Below are 25,639 nucleotides of genomic sequence, written 5' to 3' on the forward strand. Positions count from 1 at the left end.
ATTAATGTATGTCCATGTGGCAGACTGCTGGCACTCCAGTGCAATTAGGCAGAATGCATGTTAATTCATTGCTAATTAGCCATGAGTGAAATCTATATACTGTATGATGTGTCTGTTTTAAAAGTGCTAAGTTAGCAACATACATATATATATGACAAAGAATGATAAAGACACCAACGGTGCCCAAGTTACAGGTTCTAGGTCATGGGGTTTGTTTCATTTCATGCAAATCTGTCTGTATCTCTTTTACATGATATTAGGCATGGTTCCCTTTGTCAATCCCAAACTGTTTTGAAGCCAAGCTGTATAATAATAATAATGCACCTTTCAGGAGAAGGGCTTGACACTTGCCTTCTAATTAAGGCCTTAATGGTCGTGTTGATGGCACATGAAAGAAATTGGCTTTGTTCTCAAATCCAGAGGCTTGATTGCTGGTTCTCATTCTCCCCTGAATTCGACCCATTCTGCATTGTGCACATGATTGCTGGAGTGTGAGTAATTGCAGCACTAGCAGATGACATTTTCATGAAGCACACTCTGTGCTACTCTAGACTACAGGGAATTTACTGAATTTATAGCAGAGGAATCTCATCAAACACGGATTTAGGAAACGCCTGAGTAAAAAAAAAAAGTAGGAGCCCACATCCAAATATCAGAGATTTTCTTTTGACATTTGCTTAAAATAGGTCTATTGCCTTCAGCCTTTGTTATCTCGTGAATGCGAGGCGGGCTTGGACATTTTTCATGTAACCTATATTTTAATATGCAATATTCAGGCCTACAAATTGTTTTCTCATTTCTCGAGCGAGAATTGCAAAGTTATGCAGATTATGAACTACATATAATGGTTATGAAATACAGGAAGGTTTGGAAATGCAGTCTACTGGGGAGGAAACCAACAAACTCATAGAAGGTCTGCCTTTTGGGGTGCCATATCATTATATTGATTTCTTATCTAAACAGGTTTAAAAAAAAATTCCCATATCCAAAATGCTCAGTCCTGGGGTTTTCCAGATCTGTCCAAAATTTGGATCTGCATACCTTAAGTCTACTAGAAATTCATGTAAATATTAAATAAACCCAATAGGCTGGTTTTGCCTCCAATAAGGATTAATTATATCTTAGTTTGGATCAAGTACAAGCTACTGTTTTATTATTACAGAGAAAAAGGAAATCCATTTTAAAAATGTGGATTTTTTGTATAAAATGGAATCTAGGGGAGATGGCCTTCCCACAATTCCCATAATGGATAACTGATCCCATACCTGTAGATTATTAACATAGAGTTGACACCTGTCCGTTTTTTATACAAGCTGTTTGATTCTAAACTTCCTATCTGGATTTCAGATGAATAAAAACCCAGACAGGACTTTGGCCTGATTGACGAACATTTCTGCCAATCACAGGTCGCCCCTAATATCACCAGGCCACCCCAGAGTGTCCAATATTAAGGTTGACAGCCAGTGGCGTAACTAGATATTACTGGGCCCCACAGCAAATTATTTTTCAGGCCCCCAAAATGTTAAGAGGTTGACTTGTTTCTCCAATATTTATTGAAATTGTATATGAATTAGGGCCTCATGGGACCCCTATACCTCCTGCCCCCCCCCTGCAGCCGCAGGGTCTGCTTCCTCTATAGTTACGCCCCTGTTGACAGCCCTATTTAAATAATGAAACAAAAAGCTCAAAGTCTGTCATGAACATTGCTGATTATGCTCACTCTAATTAGACACATTTTCTGGGGGAATCCCTGGAAGTTGATGTGTGCTTATATGGTTGCTGGCAGTATAGATCTCATATGTCTTAAGGAATTAAAATGACGTGTTTCTTACACCTTTAGTTGCCCTTTAAGTCTGTGTAATAGGGCACAGAAGAGAAATGAGTAAATGAAGTAGAAGAGGCAAGGAGGGGTGAAGCTGAAAAATATAAAGAGTAGTGCAAGAAAGTAATAGAAAAAGTAGACACGAGTAAAGCATACTGTAAATAAACATGCTTTTAGAACTCAACCCCTCCACTAATAAAACCCCTTCCCATTACTAGATATAGTCCCCCCTCCCTGCTCCCCCCCATAGGTGATAACACCTATAAGTGCCCCTAATCCTACTCGCCTATCGGTGCAGAGTAAGTGCAGCGGAGCTCGTGGGCGCCATCTTCAGATTTCTTTGGGAAGTGAGCACCGTATTAGCGCATGCGCAGTTGGAGTAGTCTAACTGTTCGTAGTAACTGCACATGTGCCAAAAGTGACGGAAATTTCCAAAGGGAAGAGGACCTGAAGAAATCTGAAGAGCTGGAATGACAGTGCCCTTGAGCTACACTGCGCTTACTCTGCACTTATAGGTGTTATCTTCTATGTGGGGGGAGAGCAGGAAGGGGGGACTATGTAGGGTACAAGGTAGGGTTTTTTTTAGTGGGGGGTTGAGTTCTCCTTTAAGAGGAGAGAAGAAGATAGCACAAAGGGGGTAAAAAGACCAGATATAAAAGTATGAGGGAAGTTAAAAAAGAATGGGAAGAGGGTAGAGAGCGGAGAGCAGAGAGCAGAAGTGTGGTTAGCTCAGGAGCAGAAGAACAAAATGTGAAAAAGTAAGTGCATAGCAGGGGGTTGAAGCCAGAAGACAAAAGAAGGGTACAGGGGTAGATCAGATGAGAAAAGAATGGGGAAGAAAAAGAAGGCTAAGGTTGTCAAACAGAATAGTAAGAAGAGATAGCAGAAATGAAAGGTAGAGGATGTGAGGATGAGGAGAAACAATGGGGAAGAGCAGAAGAAGAAAGGAAATAGAACTGAAGGAAGAGAAAAAGATACAATGTAAAATAGGAGGCATCAAAAACCTTGTGTGATCAGGTGCTTGGAAAGTTTCATTGCCATGGACTTTACCCCCAAAATAATAATACATATGCACAGTAAAAAGAGGGGGGGTATATAAATGTGTTTACATTTAGTTTAGTATAACGTATTTGTTTAAAACAATCAGTTGAATTAAACCAAGCCATGTTACAGTTTATATCAGCAATGAGTACCTAGAAAATGCTCGGTTGTTTCCCACTAACAGCTTACGAAGGAAAACCCTTTGAAAAACAACAAAGAGTGTATCCTATTCATCAGTTCCATTCATGTATGGAAATCTTTACATCAATGAGTTTACTAAATGGTGTTTCCCGCATATTAGACCAGCGTCTGCTTGCAAATGACTCTTAACAATGGCTTGCATTTTATGTATGCAGATAATGTCATACTGTACTATGTTCTTCCTCATGGGATCAGCTTATATACTCATAAAACCCAGAATATTATGACTGTGCTTACATTTTATTAGTTGGTAAACGATTCCCCATTGCAGCTGCTTGCTTAGTAAGGCAAAACCTAAATACCCAAACACACTGTCACACGCATATAACAAACATATATCAAAATAACAAGAGGGAGAAGGCTACACTGCATACCCAGATATACTCAGCTTTGCTAGAATAAAAATGCCTCCACTTAAAGCATACTCTTAAAAAAGTAAAACAAAAAAAGGAACAGATTTGAGCACATATGAGATTCCGGGTTTATGCAGAGGTTATAAGTCAAATATTTAAAACACACATTATGAAACTTTAAAGGGATTCTGTCGTGATTTTTATGATGTATTTTATAAATTACACTGTTTACAATTCAAATAATTCACTTGACCATAAAAAATGTAATTCTTGAACCAGCAAGTGTATATTTTAATTTGTGATATTAGTGTGTAGGTGCCATCTCAGGTTATTTTGCCTGGTCATGTGCTTTCAGAAAGAGAAAGCACTTTAGGATGGAAGTTTCTGGCAGGCTGTTGTTTCTCGTACTCAATGTAACTGAATGTGTCTCAGTGGGACCTGGATTTTACTATTGAGTGCTGTTCTTAGATCTACCAGGCAGCTGTTATCTGGTGTTAGGGAGCTGCTATCTGGTTACCTTCCCATTGTTCTGTTGTTAGGCTGCTAGGGGGGAAAGTGAGGGGGTGATAACACTCCAACTTGCAGTACAGCAGTAAAGAGTGACTGAAGTTTATCAGAGCATAAGTCACATGACTTGGGGCAGCTGGGAAACTGACAGTATGTCTAGCGCCATGTCAGATTTCAAAATGAAATATAAAAAAAACTGTTTGCTCTTTTGAGAAATGGATTTCAGTGCAGAATTCTGCTGGAGCAGCACTATTAACTGATTCATTTTGGAAAAAAAAAATTCCCATGACAGTATCCCTTTAAAGGGGTGGTTCACTTTTAAGAAAACTTTTAGAGGCCTTTTTATAAACAGGAATCAGAGACGAAATGGGCAGCACTCCAGGATAAATTGCTGTTGGTAAATAAAGGCAATTTTTTAACTTTATCCTGGAGTGCTGCCCATTTCGTCTCTGATTCCTGTATTCCAGTGGGGAAGGACACTGCGGGAGGTGCACCCAAACAATTGAGAAAATTAACCAGGTGTGTGTGCCCCTCAAATCCTCCTTTAGCCTTTTTATAAACAGTCTCATTTTAGTGGTTTTAGAGGTTTTTGAAACCACGACTAAATTCACTTTGTCTAAAACCACGAAAGTCTTGAAATTTATTAAAAGATTGGAACTGGAAAAGAACGGGAAAAGTCAAGGAAAAGTCGCAAAAACTGCAACTTTTTCAACTTGCCACACAATAACTATGACTTCTTTGTTATGTCGCACAAAAGCCACTGTCAAACCCACTGCAACTTTTCAGATTTTTGGCGTCAAAAAGCCTGACCCAAAAAAGTTAATAAATCCGCCCCTTAGTATTCTAAGCAACGGTTCAACTGTTCTATCATAAAAAAGAGTCAAAACATCATTTTGGAGAGCAGATTCAAGCAATCAAGTTGTCTTTCCAAAGTTCAATACCTCAGACTCCTAAAAGATTGATTGGCCTGAGATATCGAATACAATAGTAAAGTGTTTACATTTATTTTCCTAGTGAATTAGATCAATAGCAATGCAATAATGATATTGATCAAATTCACCTTGAAGCAAAAAGGCATTTTCCAAGAAGAGTGGGCTTCATTAATAGTTTATCAATCCATTTGAAATTGATGGATCAATGTTTGTATCAACCATGTCAAAAATAAAATAGTGATCACTAGTAAATCATTCCCCAAGTTCTACAAAAAATATATGGTCCCTTTACATTTTAATGTATTTGTTTTCAAAAAGTCATAACAGCTGTTAAACTTCAACACTGGTATAAACATAAAAAGGTATAATAATCACAATTTGTATTCTGATCATATATTAGTGTAGGGACACATAAGTGTAATTGCCCTTATGGCTTCATTCCCTAACAATGCCTTAGTTCCCTGTTGCTGGGTTAAAACCCATGTAACGTTTGGTATCTTATTTGCATACACATTTCATTGGCCCTAGGTTGATGACTATATCCTGCATCACTGTAACATAGTGCTTTGCAGGGGGAGGTCCTTCCTCTTTGTCCTGCAGGAGTTCATCTGGGTGGAAGGTCCACTGAGCCTGGCATCAACAAGTCCCAGAAGTGTTAGGCCCTAAAGGGACAACCCCTTTAGTGAAGTCGGTGTACAGGGACCCTGTGAAAGAGGTGAAGCCAGTGTTTTGTGTAGCTCCTGAAATAGCACTCTATAGAGAGAGTGAGACAATGAGGCTTAGTTAGTAAGTTCAGCTCAAGCTCCAACTAGGAAGATAGAGGCATTAACTTTCCCCCAGGCTCTGCTTGCCTGTAGTGAAGGGACCACCATACTGACAAGGGAATCAGGTTATTGTTCTATCCCTGTTCCACGTCTCCTGTAGGGGCTCCGGGCCACATGAGGTGCTGAAACCCTTGAAGGTGATCCTCTCAACTCCCAGTGCTACTCCTACTATGGTGTCTTTCCTTGTTGTGTCTGCTACAACTGGAGAATGTATTTTGACTACCTTATATGTGAGTATGATAACCCTGTGGCGCTTTATGAATGAATAAAGCCTGTTCTACTATTTTGCAAAGAACCCCTGGCTTCCAACTCTATTCTTTTACACCTTTGGCAGTAGTGAGTTGTAGTTCAACAACATCAGCATGTTATATTTTCATTTAGCGAAATCCCATCCTGGCGAAAGAGGGTCGTGTGTAGCCCATGCTCTACCACACTAGTTAGTTTTTGTCTAATTCAGCCAATAAGGGATTACATTAGCTTGCTAACAATTTGTTAAAGTGGCACAAAATATTGATTTTCAGAATATCCTACCTTATGTTTTGCAGCAGAGGTTCTCAGCTGGTGGCATCTCAAAATTCCTTCTCAGGGATTTTTTTGAAAGGTGGAAATGTACCGCTAGTGTATCCAGGCCTTCTAGTCTTCTGATCTCTTTTTAATCTTTGTATGTCCTCTGCTTGACATTACATCTATGGAGGAAACAGGTAAAACATCAAAAGTTGTGTAAGTTCTACAGTAACTACAGTCATGGACAGAAGCCAAAATCCCAAGGCATAACCACCAACATATTCATTTCATACGGAATCTCTTTTTAGACATGTTTTTGTAATTTTTTTAATATTCATTTATTGATGCCATTAGTGAAGTGAGAGTACTGAGCTACATCATCGCTTAACCCCTAATTCACGCTCTAAGGTGTGTTCTCCCTTGCCATCCCAAAAGAGTTTCACTGGATGCAGATACAGTTACCAGATATGATATCATTATCACTGTTTCAGGAAGTGAATTACCGGATCGTTCCTGTCTCTGTTGTTAGTTTTCGGAAATGTTATACAGCATAATAGATTCTCATTGAATCAGCTCCCTTCAAATCTGCTTAAAACTTTCGTTGGTTCACTCTTGGGGACACACAGCAGCAATGCTTTGACAGGAATACAGATTTATCACTGCCAAGTAACAAAAAAACTCATTTGTATAGCAGTGATCTTCAGTCTGCAATAAAAGATGTTAAACCTAACCTAAACTGTCGCCTGGCAGACAGTGGTTGTCATGTGATAAAGGAGGTTCTTCCTGCCCATCCCAAAATCTTTCTTAGATCTTTCAGTGACACAAACCTGTTACTTCCAGTTGACCTGATTGTTACCATTGAAGACTTCAAGGGTCCATTAACACCAGAAAGTAAACCCATCCTATAACATATGATGGCTGCAAGGTCAACTAAGATTGAGTTGGTGGACCTTGGTCAAATTACATATGCTAGGACATTCCTATATATATACTGGAATAAAATCACTATTATTTGAACCATTCTGCCATTCTTCCATACAACTGGTCTTATCCTCTTTGTAACTGTACTGTATGCCTAGCCCAAGTGTGTCCCAGTCATTGGGCCTTTGACTGATGGCCAAGAGGCCCAATGGCACTCTAAATCCACTGGGAGAAAACATTATGAAAAGGATTATTTTTGTTACTATAATTTACATAAAAAGTAAGGTAAGAAAATAAGAGCATCAAGTCCATGTTGGATTGTTGTCAGGGCCCAGCTGCAAGTAAAATAGGGACTTAGAAAGCTGAGTTAAAAGAAAGCAGTTCCTTCTCTTGGGATCTCAGAACAGCTGCAAATTCCATAAGGACTGAAAGCCCAATATGCATAGTAGTGTCTTACTGAATTGCTTCCTGCAGATTTAAATAACCTTCCAAGACAGGTGCACATCTCAGAGACCCAGTAATATATTCCTGGCATCATGGGGTAGGGTATACCAGAATCAGCGATGGCTAAATGTATAGATATGAGGAACCTACTGTATAATGAAGAAGACCAATGTAGGAGTAACCTTATCTTTTATGGTGACACATTTGAGGATGAAAATTAAATCACAGTAGGTTTAAGACTGGAAAGCTAAATTAAGACTAATCATGATGAATTAGGAAAGAGTAAATGATAGATGACATGTATTAAGCTTTTCCCTTGCTGCTGTAGGCATCTAGTGTAGGAGAACTTATTTTGAGGATACAAGTCAAACTCGTGACTAATGAGATCATTTGCCTGGTACACCGGACTGAGCAATGAAGTGATGCTCTTGATCTTTTCAAGAATGAATATTGATTTAAATTATGTAAGTGCAGTGGAGATTAAATAATAAATCAAGTATATCAACCTGCGGTCTTGGACCCTTTATCTTTTCAGTGCCATGATTCCTGGAATAGTTGCTCTCATTGAGTTAGGTTGCATAAGAGAGTCCATCATTGGTATGTTATGGATTCCCGTGTCTCACCACATTAACCTTCAGTTCATCCATCTGAACTTTTGTTTCGTTCCAGAATTCCATTGTACTCATCGCATTCATCTCATCAATAAGGAAAGGGCCTACAGAATTTTATCTTTGCGTCATCTAGATTCAGCCACAATACAGAATGCAAATATGAATCTAAATTATTTACAATTCTCCTACTGCCTTCTCAGCCATTTCTAGGGGTTAGCAGCCCTGTAGGTACCTTTAGTAAATGGAACTCTGCACTAATGAGTCCACAAAAACGCAAGGTTGTAAATGAATATAATTAAAACTAGAATTCCCTGGGGTATTCCCCCATATAAGTTATACCCAATCATGCACTTGTTCTAATACCATTCCCTCCAATATTTGGTCCTACTTTTTTTTGCATCTGGAAATTTGGCCTATTCCACCTTAACAAAGACTGGGAACAATGGCATATATTCATTCATTTTAACTTGTTTATTAATGACCTGGAGGTGGGCATTGAAAGTACTGTTTCTATTTTTGCAGATGATACTAAATTGAGCAGAACTATAGGTTCCATGCAGGATGCTGCCACTTTGCAGAGTCATTTGTCTAAGTTGGAAAACTGGGCAGCAAACTGGAAAATGAGGTTCAATGTTGATAAATGCAGGTTATGCACTTTGGCAAAAATAATATAAATGCAAGTTATACACTAAATGGCAGTGTGTTGGGAGTTTCCTTAAATGAGAAGGATCTAGGGGTTTTTGTAGATAATAAGTTGTCTAATTCTGGGCAGTGTCATTCTGTGGCTACTAAAGCAAATAAAGTTCTGTCTTGCATAAAAAAGGGCATTAACTCAAGGGATGAAAACATACTTATGCCTCTTTATAGGTCCCTGGTGAGGCCTCATCTGGAGTATGGGGGCAGTTTTGGACTCCAGTCCTTAAGAGGGATATAAATGAGCTGGAGAGAGTGCAGAGACTAAGTGCAACTAAATTGGTTAGAGAGATGGAAGACTTGAATTATGAGGGTAGACTGTCAAGGTTGGGGTTGTTTTCTCTGGAAAAAAGGTGCTTGTGAGGGGACATGATTACACTTTACAAGTACATTAGAGGACATTATAGACAAATAGCAGGGGATCTTTTTACCCATAAAGTGGATCACCGTACCAGAGGCCACCCCTTTAGACTAGAGGAAAAGAACTTTCATTTGAAGCAACGTAGGGGGTTCTTCACAGTCAGAACAGTGAGGTTGTGGAATGCACTGCCGGGTGATGTTGTGATGGCTGATTCAGTTAATGACTATAAGAATGGCTTGGATGATTTTTTGGACAGACATAATATCAAAGGCTATTGTGATACTAAGCTCTATAGTTAGTATAGGTATGGGTATATATAATTTGTGTGAAAGTAGGGAGGGGTGTGTGTGTGGATGCTGGGTTTTCATTTGGAGGGGTTGGACTTGATGGACTTTGTCTTTTTTCAACCTGATTTAACTATGTAAATTATCATTGATAATGGTCCAATATTTTGTTAGCTTTACGAAGAATTGGTGGTTGAAATTAAACACAAGAGTGCATGTCACTCATCAAGAAGAACCTATCAGAATATTTTCTAAACCCATTACTGGTTTTCAAAGTTCCCTGTTATAAAAATGGCAATACCCTCATAAAGGTGTTATATCATTCTTTAGATATGCTGTGCAGGATCTACACAAAGTGATGTTATGCTAAAGTCATAAATATAATTTCTGCAGAGACTTTCATCAGGTGTTTACAGTGTGTGCGAGAGCTTGGGAAAGTGTTAAAGTCTTTCACAGACACATGGAAGGTGTCGTCTTCTTATACACTGAATTTAAATGAGTTTACCGGCTATAATATGCTGAGTCCTTTCCTTCAAAAGCTTTTTCATTACACCAAGTACAGAAACATCAATACTCTGAATAGTGGGGTTAGAAGAAGAAGCAATAATCAGATATGATACCATAGTTTTTCCATCCACCTCCTCTACTTTCTGCCTTTGCTGTCAACCAATTGATTTACCTTGAAGTCTTAATAGGTTTGTCTTTTGTTGTCTTGTGAGAATGTAATTCCTGCGTTTCCACTGTGATGAAGGGTTTATCTGCACTATGTTTTTATCATGGAAGCAAAAAGTGTTATTGAACTCTTCATATGCATAATACATTCCCACTCCTATAACATACTGTACCAGTCACATAAAGTGCATCATAACTCACTGCTCGACCTGAATTTGAATTTAATAAACCATTGAATCACTAAAGATCAAGGTTCAGTTATTAAGAGGCCAACGATTAGTAGGTGCAGCCAGTGACTTATATGGTATATTCTGTAACAGGCAGAACTAACACACTGGGTGTGGCACGGAGAAAAGTGTCCACGCTACTGTTACAATTATTGAAAATTTCACCCTGAAGTTTGAGTTTGGAATTGGGTTATTGGGGTTATTAGTCAGTAGACTGAAAGATGAATACAAATGTAGACTCCCAATTCATCTGCTTTCTGATTGCTGGGTGTTGTTAACCCTGGCAACCAGATCATATTTTAGAATTCAGGTTAGACAGAAAGAGACAAAATTAAAAGGAAAAAAAAATTAAAAACACCCAAAACAAAAAAAAGATGCAGTTCAAAATATATTAGAATATCAATGCCCACGTTCCGATCTAAAAGCGAATTCTAAGATGGGTTTGCCCATTAATAGTCAGTGGTGGTGGAATGTTTTGGCAGGACATGGTTCTTGACCAGATTTTACTAAAATAGAGATGCTACGCAGAGGAGTTTATGGTGCCTGTTGGCAGAGTAGGAAACGTAATAATTCTTTTGAAGGCAACATTCAGTCCATGTCCCTTTAACTGGACACCTAGCAACCATGAAACCTGTGCCTAAGTTAGCTGTGAAATTGTTGGTGCTTTTGAAATTTGATTTAAGTACAGCAGTTGTTGACAGTAAGAAAAAAACTGTTCTGCAAGCGAAATATTGTTCCTAGAAATTCAATAATTTTACAAATGATATTCCATGTTAATACAGGTATAGGATCCCTTATCCGGAAACCCGATATCCAGAAAACTCCGAATTGTGGAATGGCTGTCTCCCATAGAGTCCATTTTATCCAAATAATCCACATTTTTAAAAAATTATTTCCTTTTTCTCTGTAATAATAAAACAGTAGCTTGTACTTGATCCCAACTAAGATATAATTCATCATTATTGGAAGCAAAACCAGCCTATTGGGTTTATTTAATGTTTGAATGAATTTCTAGTAGACTTAAGGCATGAAGATCTGTTATCCGGAAAACCCCAGGTCCCGAGCATTCTGGATAACAGGTCCCATACCTGTATAGGGAATAATGTATCACCTATTGTAAAACATAGTTTCATGAGTCACCTTGGGGATCAATGACCATATGAAGGGTGAAGGCCAACTCTATATAAAAACAGGTATGGGACTCGTTATCCAGAATGCTCAGGACCTGGTGTTTTCTGGATAACAGATCTTTCTGCAATTTGGATCTTCATACCTGAAGAAAATGATGTAAACATTAAATCAACTCAATAACCTGGTTTTGCTTCCAATAAGAATTAATTATATCCTAGTTTGGATCAAGTACAGGGCACTGTTTTATTATCACAGAGAAAAAGGAATTTTTAAAAAAATTTGGATTTTGGATTATATATATATATATATATATATATATATATATATATATATATATATATATATATATATATATATATATTGCATTGTATGCATCCACCTGTAGGAATGCCCCGATTGGCCTCTGTGATACTTGGCCAATGACCTTGCCACACCAACTTTGGGACAATGGCATGCCAGGTTAAATGGCACACAATTCAAACGTAAAAGCAGTATTAGTTACATTCTCTACTGTCTTGGCTCTGACTTCTGAAACAATGTTGTGAGCCAGCCGATAAAAGCTGATTAAGAGAACTGGAAGAGACCTGACGCCTGTTATAATGTTTTAAGAGAACAGAGAGAAATAAACAAACACCGCTTTTGAATGTATTTTTATTTACAGAGAACTGTAGAACAACTGGAAGCTTTTAATGAATGTACAGGTATAGGATCCCTTATCCGGAAACCCGATATCCAGAAAGCTCCGAAATATGGAATGGCTGTCTCCCATAGACTCCATTTTATCGAAATAATACAAATTTTTAAAAACGATTTCCTTTTTCTCTGTGATAATAAAACAGTAGCTTGTGCTTGATCCCAACTAAGATATAATTAATCATTATTGGAAGCAAAACCAGCCTATTAGGTTTATTTAATGTTTAAATTAATTTCTAGTAGACTTAAGGCATGAAGACCCAAATTACGGAAAGATCCATTATCCGGAAACCCCCAGGTCCCGAGCATTCTGGATAACAGGTCCCATACCTGTATAAGAAATCCATTTTCACATGACGGACTAATTTAAAAGACCCATTAGCATGAATGACACCTTCTTGTTAGGTCACCATGCCAGTGCTAGGTACTCCTGCTAGCTTTCATATCCTCATATTGACTTTGTCTGCTCTGACCTTGCCTTTATTGTTGCCAGTCCTGTGTGTGTCTGTGTCTGTGTGTGTCTGTCTGGGTGTGTGTGACTGTGTTTCTGTGTGCAAGTCATACTTAATTGTTTATGCTTTGCACAAAGACCTTAGGCAATATAATGAGACTCATATATATTGAATTAATGCAGTCTGCTTGTTCACAGCTGCCAGACCGGAAAGAACAAATGCAGATTAAATATTCATGCCACTGTAACCAATATATGCTGTAATATATAACTTCTATATCATGACAAGCAAGAATTCAGTCTCTGCTGGAAACAATACAGCAGTGATTGCAGCTACATCCTATTAAAGGGAAACCCATACATGCCAAATAATTAGAAACAATATAGGGGTCATATTCTGCAATATATAGAACTAAATAGGTTAAAGGGGTTGTTCCCCTTTAAATGAACTTTAAGTATGATATAGAGAGTGATATTCTGAGACAATTTGCCATAGGTTTTCATTTTTTATTATTTGTGGTTTTTGAGTTATTTAGCTTTTTATTCAGCAGCTCCCCAATTTGCAATTTCAGCCAACTGGTTGCTAGGGTCCAAATTACCCCAGCAACCATGCACTGATTTGAATAAGAGACTGGAATATGAATAGGAGAGGCCTGAATAGATGAGTAAAAAGTAGCAATAACAATAAATGCGTGGCCTTACAGAACATTTGATTTTTAGATGGGGTCAGTGACCCCCATTTGAAAGCTGAAAAGAGTCAGAAGAAGAAGGCAAATAAGTGTCTGTGCCTATACTGGCCCCTCCACCCAACAGATGCTTTTCCCCCTAACCTCCCCAATACCTTTCCCTTCCCTCCTGAATCATCATGCTGGATGCTGCCATGTCTGTTATGTGCCTTACTGAAGTGCAGGCCTTTATGCAATCACAGCCTTAATGTCTTCAAAGGTTTTCTCAGGTCTAGAGTGGTGTATACAGGTATGGGATCAATTATCTGGAAACTTGTTATCCAGAAAGCTCAATATTATTGAAAGGCTTTCTCCCATGCACACCATTTTATCCAAATAATGCAATTTTTTATTCCTTATTGGAAGCAAAACCAGCCTATTGGGTTTAATTAGGGGAAGATTTATCAATGGTCGATTTCGAATAAAAAAAAAATCAGAAATTCGAATAAAAAAGACCAAACGAAATTTATTTTAAAAAAATCTAAGATTTACAGTCCAGCAATTGACTCCACATAGGTTCTAGGAGGTCCCCCATGGGCTAAAACAGCAATTCTGCAGGTTTTAGATGGCGAATGGTTGAAGTCGAATTTTAAAAGAGACAGTACATGATAAATTTCGATATTTTTTTTCAAATTCTAATTGAATTTGGACTGTTCCCTAGTCAAAGTACACAAAAAATAGCTTGAAATCCAATTTTTTTTAAATTCGAATTTTCACTTCGACCGTTGATAAATCTGCCCCCTAATGTTTACATGATTTTCTAGTGGACTTAAAGGGATACTGGCATGAGAACGCATCATTTAATAGTGCTGTTCCAGCAGACTTCTGCACTGAAATCCATTTATCAAAAGTGCAAACATATTTTTTTATATTTAATTTTGAAATCTGACATGGGGCTAGACATATTGTCAGTTTCCCAGCTGCCCCAGTCATGTGACTTGTGCCTGCACTTTAGGAGGGAACTACTTTCTGGCAGGCTGTTATTTCTCCTACTTAATGTAACTGAATCAGTTTCAGTGGGACTTGGCTTTTACTATTGAGTGCTCTTCTTATATCTACCAAGGAGCGGTTATCTTGTGTTAAGCTGGCCATAGATGCAAAGATCCGATCGTACGAATCATCGTACGATCGGACTTTCCCATCTCCCGACCCGCCACTAACCATTCAGATCAAAGTCTTACCAGTCGGATTAGTTAAAGAACAGATCAGCAATGTTCTGCCCCTGACAGCAATCGTACGATATCTATGTCCAACCAAAGCTGGTGACAGTCTCCCACTGAAAATCGTACGATCCGCAATACACGCAGAGATATTATCGGCAGCCGACAGAAATTTTCTAACCTGTCCGATCGACCAAACGACCGATCTCCGCCGGACGAAAAATGTCAGGACTCTCCACACACGGTCTGAAAATCGTACGAATCCTCAATTCGTACGATCAGATCTTTGTGTCTATGGCCAGCTTTAGGGAGCTACTTTTTGTTGTTAGGCTGAGTGATATCACTCCAACTTGCAGTGCAGCAGTAAAGAGTGACTGAAGTTTATCAGAGCACAAGTCACATGACTGGGGGCAGCTTAGAACCTGACAATATGTCTAGCCCAATGTCATATTTCAAAATTAAATATAACAAAATCTGTTTGCTCTTTTGAAAAATGAATTTCAGTGCAAAATTCTGCTGGAGCAGCACTATTAACGGATGGATTTTGAAAAAAACATGTTTTCCCATGACTGTATCCCTTTAAAGTATGAAGATCCAAATTACAGAAAGATCAGTTATCCAGAAAACTCCAGGTCTGGATAACAGGTCCCATACGTATACTAACAGGGTAAATGGAGTTTGTGTTTGTGGGGTTAATTTATCTTTTAAATGTATGCCTTCTTTTGTCCTTAAATATGTAACACTCCTTGTTCTGTGTCCTAAGGTAACACTTGCTTCCTGTTGTGTTTCAGTGAATACATTTTCTTTATAGTTTTGAAGATTCGTGATGAAAACACAATTACAATTGACAAGCGAGTTGTAAATATATATTTGCTGTACGACAAACAATTCCTCATCTGCATTCTGTGTAACAAATGAATCCTAGTAAAAAGATTTTCATCGAGACTTGCTCTGTGCTTCTTGCTCCACTATAATTGGCTTAAAAATGTAACCAGTCTCTGGGACAGACGAGGAATAGTCGTGTTTCTTGTGGGTAAAGATGTTGAAGAAGTAAGTGAACATTACAGTTATGAAGAGTTTTGAGAAAGGAAAGAGAATACCTATACAATTCAAATGGACAGCAAGGGTCAGATTTATTAAAATTTGACTTTTTGTTGCAATTCGAGGTCAATAATTGCTAAATCGAATATTTTTTTTTCCAAGGCAGGATTCTATATAAATCAACGGAGTGTTTTTTTTTTCACTAATTATAAATTATTAAATATAATTATAACATTTATAAAAGTTTTTTTTTTTCCTAAAAAGAAAGTCACATTTTTTAAAAATGAATGGGATACTGTGACAACCATGGGAAACTTTTTTCATTTTGCCAATGAATGTGATCAAGTTTTTCTGATTCAAATTCTTTTATACATATGCTAAAGGTTGAGAAAAGCCATGGCCTCAAAAATGTTTCATAGATGTAAGTTTTTTAATTGGTGTGGCTTAAAGGAGAACTAAACCCTAAAAATAAATACGACCAAAAATGTCATAATTTAAATACTGAACGTATTGCACCAGCCTAAAGTTTCAGCTTGTCAATAGCAGCAATGATCCAGGACTTCAAACTTGTCACAGGGGGTCACCATCTTGGAAAGTGTCTGTGACACTCACATGCTCAGTGGGCTCTGAGCAGCTGTTGAGAAGCTAAGCTTAGGGCTCGTCACTAATTATCCAGCAGAAAATGAGGTTGGCCTGTAATATAAACTGATGCTACAGGGCTGATTATTAAATTCTGATGCTAGTTGCACTGGTTTCTGTGCTGCCATATAGTAATTATCTGTATTAATTACTAATCAGCCTTATATTGTGACATTTCTATTCTATGTGTACTGTATATTGTGAGTGGGTCCCTAAGCTCAGTAAGTGACAGCAGCACAGAGCATGTGCAGTGAATCAGCAGAAAAGAAGATGGGGAGCTACTGGGGCATCTTTGGAGACACAGATGTTTACTGCTAAAGGGCTGTGGTTGCCTTGGGCTGGTACAGAAGCTCAAAACATAATGAACAACATTTCTAGCTACTTCTTTAGTTAAGCTTTAGTTTTCTTTAAACATATTTTCATACACCACATTTGCTCAACCACTGCCACATTGTCATAGGTCAAATACGTAGATGAGCATGTACCCAGCACTGCTCTCAATCCAATACAGTTTGCAGGTGAGTGGACTTCATCTCCTCAATCATGTATTTTCTGCTTTTCAAAAATGTGCTGCTCCTATACTATGGAATGGCTGCCTCATTAGTATAATGGGTAGACCTGTGATTCAGGGGGAACAGATGGCATATTGAAGCTTAATGCCTTTGAAAACATCCAGGTTTTTGTTGCATTTGGTTCTCCAAAATGCACTTGGTTCCTGAAATGACACTAATGCGGTTATTTATCTCAATATTTTCTGAAAAAAAACTCAGAACAAATCCGCACAGGTTTTTTGGGCTTGTTTATTAATACAGTTTGTGGGGAAAAATCGGGAAAAATCAGATTATCTTTATCACGATTTTTTCGGATTTTTCACCCGAAAACTCAGAATTTTGCCCGAAAACTTTGAAAACGTCGGGATATTGTCAAAAATCCAGCACACATCAACAAATCAGAGGGACTTCTCCCATTGACTTATATGCAACATCGACAGGTCTGAGATGCCGGATTTTTAGACTGAGACTTTTCCCATCCTTGGGGTTTAATAAATTCTGAAAAATTCCGATTTTATAAAAAAAAAAACACAAATGTTTCGGGATTTTTGCATTCTGAGTTTAGTAAATAACCCCCTAAGGGGCTTATTGATCAAAGTCCAATTTTTTCAGATTTTTTAATTTAAAAAATTCTTATCAAACTAGAATCCACAATTTGACCTTATTTATTATTCAAAAAGCTCAATTTAATCTGATTGGGGGAAAACTCAATTAAATCGAGTGAAAACCCGAATCCTACGTTTTTTTCTGAATTTTTTCCTGAATAGTACAATTTTTTGCTTTTTGCTACATAGGGCTTTAATAAATACCCAAAAATGTCAGTTTATTAAATAACCCCCTAAAGGTTGGGGCACATGATATGTGGGGTCATTCCATGTTTTTTGTACACAAAAAGTGGTTAGTGTTCCCGTAAGATGATTCTTTGCATTCACCTATACAGTGTGTGAACTCATAACTAACAAGGTCACAAACAAGCAAACAAATGAGCTTTCATCTTAATATTATGACACCTTATGACTGATACATTTAGGGGCAAATTTACCTAGGGTTGAATATCGAGGGTTAATTAACCCTCGATATTCAACTGCCAAATTGAAATCCTTCGACTTCGAATATCGAAGTCAAAGGATTTAGCGCAATTCGTTCGATGGAACGATCAAAGGAATAATCGTTCGATTGAACGATTAAATCCTTTGAATCAAACGAAAGATTATCCTTTGATCAGAAAATTGTTAGGAAGCCTATGGGGACCTTCCCCATAGGCTAACATTGGCCTTGGTAGGTTTTAGGTGGCGAACTAGGGGGTCGAAGTTTTTTTTAAAGAGACAGTACTTCGACTATCGAATGGTCGAATAGTCGAACGCTTTTTAGTTCGAAACGTTCGATTCGAAGTCGAAGGTCAAAGTCGAAGTTCGAAGTAGCCCATTCGATGGTCGAAGTAGCCAAAAAAAACATTACAAATTCGAACTATTTTTCCTCAATTCCTTCACTCAAACAAAGTAAATGGGCCCCTTAGACTATATATGAGATCAGCATTGGGTTGTTTGCCAAGAAAAGTGCTTGTGAATATTCAAATTAAAAAAAAACAGTCTAGCAGTTGGACCCTTTTTAATATTCAAAAGTACTTATACTGGCAAAATACTCTCACTGACCTCCATTCCATTCCATTCTTTTGACACAAAGCCTTGACATTTCTCTGGGTGGAAACTGTTAGCATTTTCTATAATAGAGTGGAATTCTTTGCAATTATTGCATGGCATTTTAATTACTTGCTCCCTCTGTCAAGGTGGCAAATAGAGGAAACCCCTCCAGTGTTTGGGACGAGCTAAACTTTTTATAATAGACAATGTATATTATATAGTGAATAAAGTACCCCCTCTTGTAAAATATAAGGATATTATAAGTTACCGAGGAGTTTCATGACCATATAAAAGTACGAGGCCGAAGGCCGAGTGTTTTTATACAGGTCATGAAACTCCGAGGTAACTTCTAATATCCTCATATTTTACAACTGGGGGTACTTTATTTATTATAATACACAAATTTCAGTGAGTCATGTGACAGAAATGACATCAGAACTCACCGTTTATAACTGATGACATCAGAATGCACCGTTTATAAGGATATAATTTACAGGATATTCATGGCTTTTGTGTATTATATGTGGTTATATAGAAACCAAGGGACTCTGCACCAGATTCTAGTAATAGCTCTGCAGCACCAGCTTCTATGAGAAGTATAATCGCACTTTCTCACGAATTTGCACGATTCGCCGCCAGCATATAAATTCGCAAAACGCCCGCAAAAATTTGCGGGAAAAATTCGCCGGCGTCAAAAAAAAATTCCCGAAAAAACGGACGCCGGCGTCAAAAACGGGCGCCGGCATCAAAAACGGGCGCTGGCATCAATAAATTTTTCGCCGTTTCATGAATTTCGGCGAAGCGAGACGCAAATTCGCCCATCACTAGTCACTGACAATCAGCAAATGGCCCTACGATATATGAGCTATCATGGCCAACTTTGAAGGCATAGATTGCTTCACTTGTAGGGTTGTTGGACCTCTTGGCTAGTACAGTATACAGTATATTCCTTCAAAATGCTGAAATTGAAACCAGTATCTGCTTAAGGTCTCCCTTGGATCCTACTTAAAGGGCAAATGTTGGGCAAAAATATTTTCCCCCAAAAGGGCAGCTGACTGTGTAAAATATCACTAACAGAAACAGATATTTTAGAGATTTAATTCTGGTATAGTGAGTGTGACATATGTAGAAGTAACAAGTAAAAGTGTTAAAGGGCACCTGTTGGGTGAAAATATTTTCCCCAACCCAAGTTCCGGGCACTCCAGTTGGGGGTAACAGTAGTTTTTTTTTTTTTATAAAAAAAATTGCAACCCAACAGCACTAAGACACCAGCACTGGGAAGAAGCTCCCTGTTCGAAAATAAATGGAAAGCCAATACCTTGTCTGCTACAAACACGTGAATCCCAAACTTTATTCCATGGTGCTCACAACACTTCAATGTTCAAACGTTTTGGGACTGCATGGCCCTTCCTCAGTGACCAAGAAGCTCCCTGTTCGATCGGCCATGTTGGGGCACATGCATGCGCATAATGAGCAAAGGCCGCAACTTGCTCATAATGCGCATGTGAGTGATGTCAGAAGCTCATTATGCACATGCACTCTGCACAACATGGCCGCTTGCACTGGGAGCTCCCTCCCGGTGCTGGTGTCTTAGCGCTTGTGGGGGGGCAATTTTTTTTTTTTTTTTTTTTTAAACTACTGTTACCAACAACTATGTGCCACATTTTTTTTCTTGTTCACCAGAACCCTGAAAAGCAGTACATGTGTGGGACCTGTTATCCAGAATGCTCAGGACCTGGGGCTTTCCAGATAAGGGATCTTTCCATAACTTTTCTACTAGAAAATCATGTAAACATTAAATAAACCCAAATGGTCTTATATCTTAGTTTGGATCAAGTACACGGTACTGTTTTATTATTACAGAGAAAGGGGAAATAATTTTAAAAAATGTGGTTTATTTGTCTAAAATGAAGCCTTTTGGAGATGGCCATCCCATAATTCTGAGCTTTCTGGATAACGGGTTTCCAGATAACCAGAACTGTACAAGTACAGGGCATGGAGGGGCTGCACTGGCTAAGGTAAGTTTAAAACCAAACAGAGGTTATTGGATTTATTAGAGTAGACCTGCTTGCCATAAAAAGTGCTAAGCCAGTCATGTGCAATAAAAGTCATTGGGAAATGTATGCAAATACATTTTCCCTCTTTTGTAACAGAATCAGTATAAGGACATTGTTTAGTTAATAGCTAGGTGAGAATGCCCTCGTTAATTGCAAAATTCTTTTGGTGACCTAATGCCATTTAATTACCTTTACTCCATGGCAGGACCAGATTTGAAAGTCATTTGCCCCTAGGCCAGCGATCGCATACCCACAAGCACTTGTGCACACAAAAGAAAGGTGACTACACCCCGCAAGTCAATCTACATGCAGTTGGAATTAAGCCTTTCTCAGCAGGATTCGGATTCAGCTGAATCCTCATGCCCGGCCGAACCGTATCGGAATCCTCAAAATCATGTGACTTCTCATCTCAAAACAAGCCAGTAAAAAATGTTTTAACAGTGAGTGCAGCATACTTCCTTTCCTGCCCCTAATTTGCATATGCAAATTTGGATTTGGTTCAAATCTTTTACGAAGGATTACCTGCTTTGGCCAAATCAAAAAATATTGGATTTGGTGCATTCCTAACATGAAGTAACAGGATCAGCACCCGGACAAGAGATTTTAAACCTGGTGCAGTCCCCTGTGCAGCTCCCTATTACTGCAGAAAGTGGGCGACATGCTGCCACTAAAACTTTATTGCCTTGTTGCCTTCCCACAAATCCGGGCCTGCTTCAAGCCTCATTGTAAACAACTCGTCGGCAGCCCAAGAATGTATAATCTATTGTAAATTTGCTTTAATTTAATACAACTGCTACATAACTTGAAGGCATTCTGCTAATACACACTCAGAGGAAAAGCATATGTTAAGCTCAGTTAATTTGAAAAGAATGTAGTCCTTTCATCTAACAGCGAAATGCTAAAAACAAGCGACGAGAGATGATGCGAAAGAAATCATTAGTGCTTCAACTGTGCTGGGTTTTATGTTTGTAGTATATTTAGGTAAAACATAGCTCCAAAGAGCCAGCCAAATGATTATACAATATTTAAGGAAAATATTGGAGCAGAAGGGAAGGGAAATATCCACTAATGAGAAAAAAAGTCTCTACAGAATGATACAGCCATTAATTCCCTTATTTAATCTATACTTTTCCTTATCAGGATGGTAAGCGTTCTGCTTTGTACATAAATGTCAGAATGACATTATTATCATTATCCTTTATTTATAGTGTGCTGACATCTTTAGCTGGCCATACATGTAAAGATCTGCTTGTTTATCAATGTCCCCAAAGTAGCTGATCTTTGTTAGATTGAAACCACTATGTGTGAGGTCAGATCAAGCTGGTCCTATCCTTTGCCTGAAGGCCAATAATCTTATGATAATGTTGGCCTATAGGGACATGTTGGATGAGGACTACATCAATGTGCCAATCTCAAGCTCCCCATAGATACGACGATTCTTCTTGCTGAACGACCAATCCTTCGAAATTATTGTGTGTTTAGTGGGATTCGAACGACCAACCATCTTACGATTTTTCGGCCGACATCTGTCAGGAAATTGATCGGCCAGGTCAAAAAATCTTTGTCGGTCCCAGTGCAATCTATCTATGTTTGCAGGGCCAAGCAGGCAGCTCCCCTTTGTTTTCCTAGCAAATTGGTCTTTTTAGTTGATGGTCAATTCGTACGATCGTTGCGAGAAAATCGTGGTCTCACGATGATGATCGGAGCTTTTAAAAATCTCAACATCTATTGCCAGCATTAGGTTATGATACAATCAATTTGGCCATACATATGTAAGACTAAAGCAAGCTGATACTATTGTTGAACAAGAGCCAACAATCAGGCAATACTGCAGTCCTGCAAGGACATGTCAAATCATGACCACATCAACCTGCCATATAGGGATGCACCGAATCCAGGACTCAGTTCGGGGTTCGGCCAGGATTCCGCCTTTTTCAGCAGGATTCGGATTCGGCCGAATCCTTGTGCCTGGCCAAACTGAATCCGAATCCTATTTTGCATATGTAAATTAGATCCAGGTAGGGAAATCACGTGACTTTCAGCCACAAAAGAAGAATTTTTTCCACTTTTTCCTTTCCTGCCCTTAATTTGCATATGCAAAATGCCAACCAGCTGCCAACTCACCAAATCATATGGGAAGGCCAAGTGTACATGCCCCAGACCTTCAGCTTGAGAGACGTTGTAGAAACATATTTAGTAGACAGCAGGCTGGCACAAACTGGACCACCTGCAATGCATTGGGGCAAATTTACTAAAGGGCAAAGTGGCTAACGCTGGCAAAAATTCGCCAGCGTGACGTCATTTCGGCACTTCGCCGATTTACTAACTAGCATAATTACGCTAGCGAAGGAGATAGACTCTGGCGCAACTTCGGACTCTAACGTCAGGCGAATTTTCGCTCTGGTGAAAGAGCGTTACCATGCAAATTCACTACGTTGATTTTACTGAACGTTACCTCTATCGCCAGACTTGCCTTCGCCACCTCAGACCAGGCGAAGTGCAATAGAGTAGATAGGAGTTTGTACAAAAAAAGTTTACATTTTTTTTAAGTCCCAAAAAACGCTGGCGTCTTTTCCTTTTTACAGGTTGACAAAAGGCTGAAAATCGAATATTTTTTTGGGGGTACCCCCCTTCCCCCCTACATTTGATAACATATGGCACATAAACTATACTGTGGGCACATGTGTAGGGAAATATAACAACTCTATATAATTTTATTAAGGTTCCCTGGCCTTGTGTAGTGTAATGTATTTGCTGCAGCATTTACGCCCATTGTACTTTAACTGCACGCCGTATGCAAATTAGCCAACGCTAGTATAACTTCGAACTGCTGATCGTATTTTCGCTAGCGCAACTTCGCAAGCATTCATTACCCTGTGTGCAATTTTGGATCTTCGTGAATTAGCGTTGTCCAGGCGAATTTACTGCCTGGACAATGCTAAACAATTTTTAACTGCATCTGGTTCAGATGGTCCAGTTTGTGCCAGCCTGCTAACTACTAAATAAGTTTCAATAACCTCCCTCAAGTTGAAGGCCTGGGGCAGTGATCCTCAACCAGTGTCTCGCAGGCAACCTGTTGCTCAAAAACCCCTTGGATGTTGGCCTCAATGCAGGTGATTATTTTTGGATGACAGGCTTGTAGACAACTTGAGTGCATAAAACCCAGGTGTACTGCCTAATAGAGCCTCCTTTAGCCCAGGGTCGGACTGGGGGGCCTGGGGCCCACCGGGACTAATGTCCATAGCCCCCTCCAACCCCCCGCCACCCTACTATGACGCGCCGAGCATGCATGCATGAAGGCGCTGCTCGGCTCACCTGAATGAATAGGTGCCGCGCACATGCGCAGATGTCGCTGGGCAGTGCCTAGAAAATTTTTTTTTCCCGAATCAGATCGGGGCTGACACTGCTTTAGCCTACCAGTCCACATTGGGGCTACCAAATACCCAATCATAGCCCTTATTTGTCATCCCCTGGGACATTTTTAATGCTCGTGTTCTCCTCAACTCTTTTTAGATTTGGTAAAAGGTTAAAAAGGTTAAAAAGGTTGGGACCCCTGGTCTAGGGCATGTGCTCCTGGACTCCCTATATGATTTGGTGAGTTTACCCCAATACTATAATTGGATTTTTCATGCATGATCTATCAGTATGTGTTTGGCCATCTTTATCAGTTCCTACAATTTGCATTGTAGAAAGGCCATCTCTACAAATCAGAAAAATAGGATGATGGCCTGCTCATAAGAGCAGAGGTGTAACTACAGATATAATAATGCCTGCAACTAAGGTGGCATTTTGAAGCCACAGGCTGATAATCAGTTTCAGAATGTTTTTATGTAAGATGACTTATTCCCATAGTATAGACGGGTCTTAAAATTAATTTGCTGTGAGGCCCAGTAACTCTAGGTACACCACTGCTCAAGAGCTTACTATCTAAAAGAGAAAGAGGAATGAGCAATAAAGCATGAGTTGTTTGTACAGTAGTAAACATCCATGTTTTTTTACTTCTCTAGACCTGACATAACCCATTGAAGTTAATGGGCCAATTTTAAGTGTCAAAGGACTTCTGGCATGAAAAGTTATGTCAAAAAGCGTGTTATTAGCCTTTATGGTGCTTTTTTCAAGCTGATATTTCTTTTTATGACAGAATTTGAAACTCACTTATGCATTCTCTTAAAAGCATTACGCAGCTTTATAAATAATGCCATGGTACGCCATGTACAATCATGCGTAATGAGGCAACATAAATTGTATTCCATTTTTCTACGGCATTATAAATATCCTCTATATGTCCCAACCAAGAGAGTTCAGAGCCATACTTTTCAGAATATTTTTTAAAGGCAAGTATGAATTTAGAGAACATTTATAATAAAGAATGGTCAACATGTTCAGTTAGTATACATACGTATATACATGTGCAATGTACAGAAGAGCAAATCAGCCTTCAGCACAAATCATATACTGTGGGTATTGACATCCAGTCTAGGCCTCCAGATCTGAGATTTGTTCAATAACAAGATTTCATGAATGTAAATGCATTGACTTCTCAGGCATTTAGACCCCATAATATCTAGGTACAGGTATGGGATCTGTTATCCGCAAACCTGTTATCCAGAAAGCTCTTAGCTATGGAAAAGCCATCTTACACAGGCTCAGTTTTAATCAAATAATTTAAAATGATTACCCTTTTCTCTGTAATAATAGGACAGTACCTTGTACTTGATCCTAATTAAGATATAATTGATCCATATTGGAGGTAAAACAGTTCTGTCGGGTTTATTCAATGTTTACATTATTTTTTTAGTAGACAAAGTATGGAGATTCAAATCTTGGAAGATCCTTTAACCAGAAAACCCCAAATTGCAAGCATTCTGGATAAGAGATCCCATACCTGTATATATGTTTCTCCTCAAATATCAGTTTAAGTGACTTCAAGATGAGCTTCTGAGAGTAACAAGGAGATCCAGTATTCCCCCGAAATCTCATCCTAACTGATCTTTAGCCTGGGCCCTATAGGGTGACTAGCCCCTTAGTTTGGAAACTACTGTCCTAGGATATGGTTTGCAAAACATTCTTCATACTTTATGCTACACCCCATGCATCTAGAGGAAGTGGTTTAATTGCACAGATGTCGCCATATGTTCAGAGCAATATATTTAG

General features: G+C 38.8%; 1 protein-coding gene across 9 annotated transcripts in view; it reads right to left on the reverse strand.

The window, feature by feature from the left end:
• The window catches only part of LOC108717166 (myelin transcription factor 1-like protein), a 310,654-nt gene that overhangs the window by 205,250 nt on the left and 79,765 nt on the right, over positions 1 to 25,639 (reverse strand). For all 9 annotated transcript variants that reach the window (XM_041563524.1, XM_041563530.1, XM_041563531.1 and 6 more), the window contains exon 2: positions 6,212 to 6,366. The gene's annotated coding sequence lies outside the window, so the exon portion shown is untranslated. The remainder of the gene's footprint in view (positions 1 to 6,211; positions 6,367 to 25,639) is intronic.

The sequence above is a fragment of the Xenopus laevis genome, chromosome 5L (assembly GCF_017654675.1).
Source record: "Xenopus laevis strain J_2021 chromosome 5L, Xenopus_laevis_v10.1, whole genome shotgun sequence".
Classification (NCBI taxonomy): Eukaryota; Metazoa; Chordata; class Amphibia; order Anura; family Pipidae; genus Xenopus; species Xenopus laevis.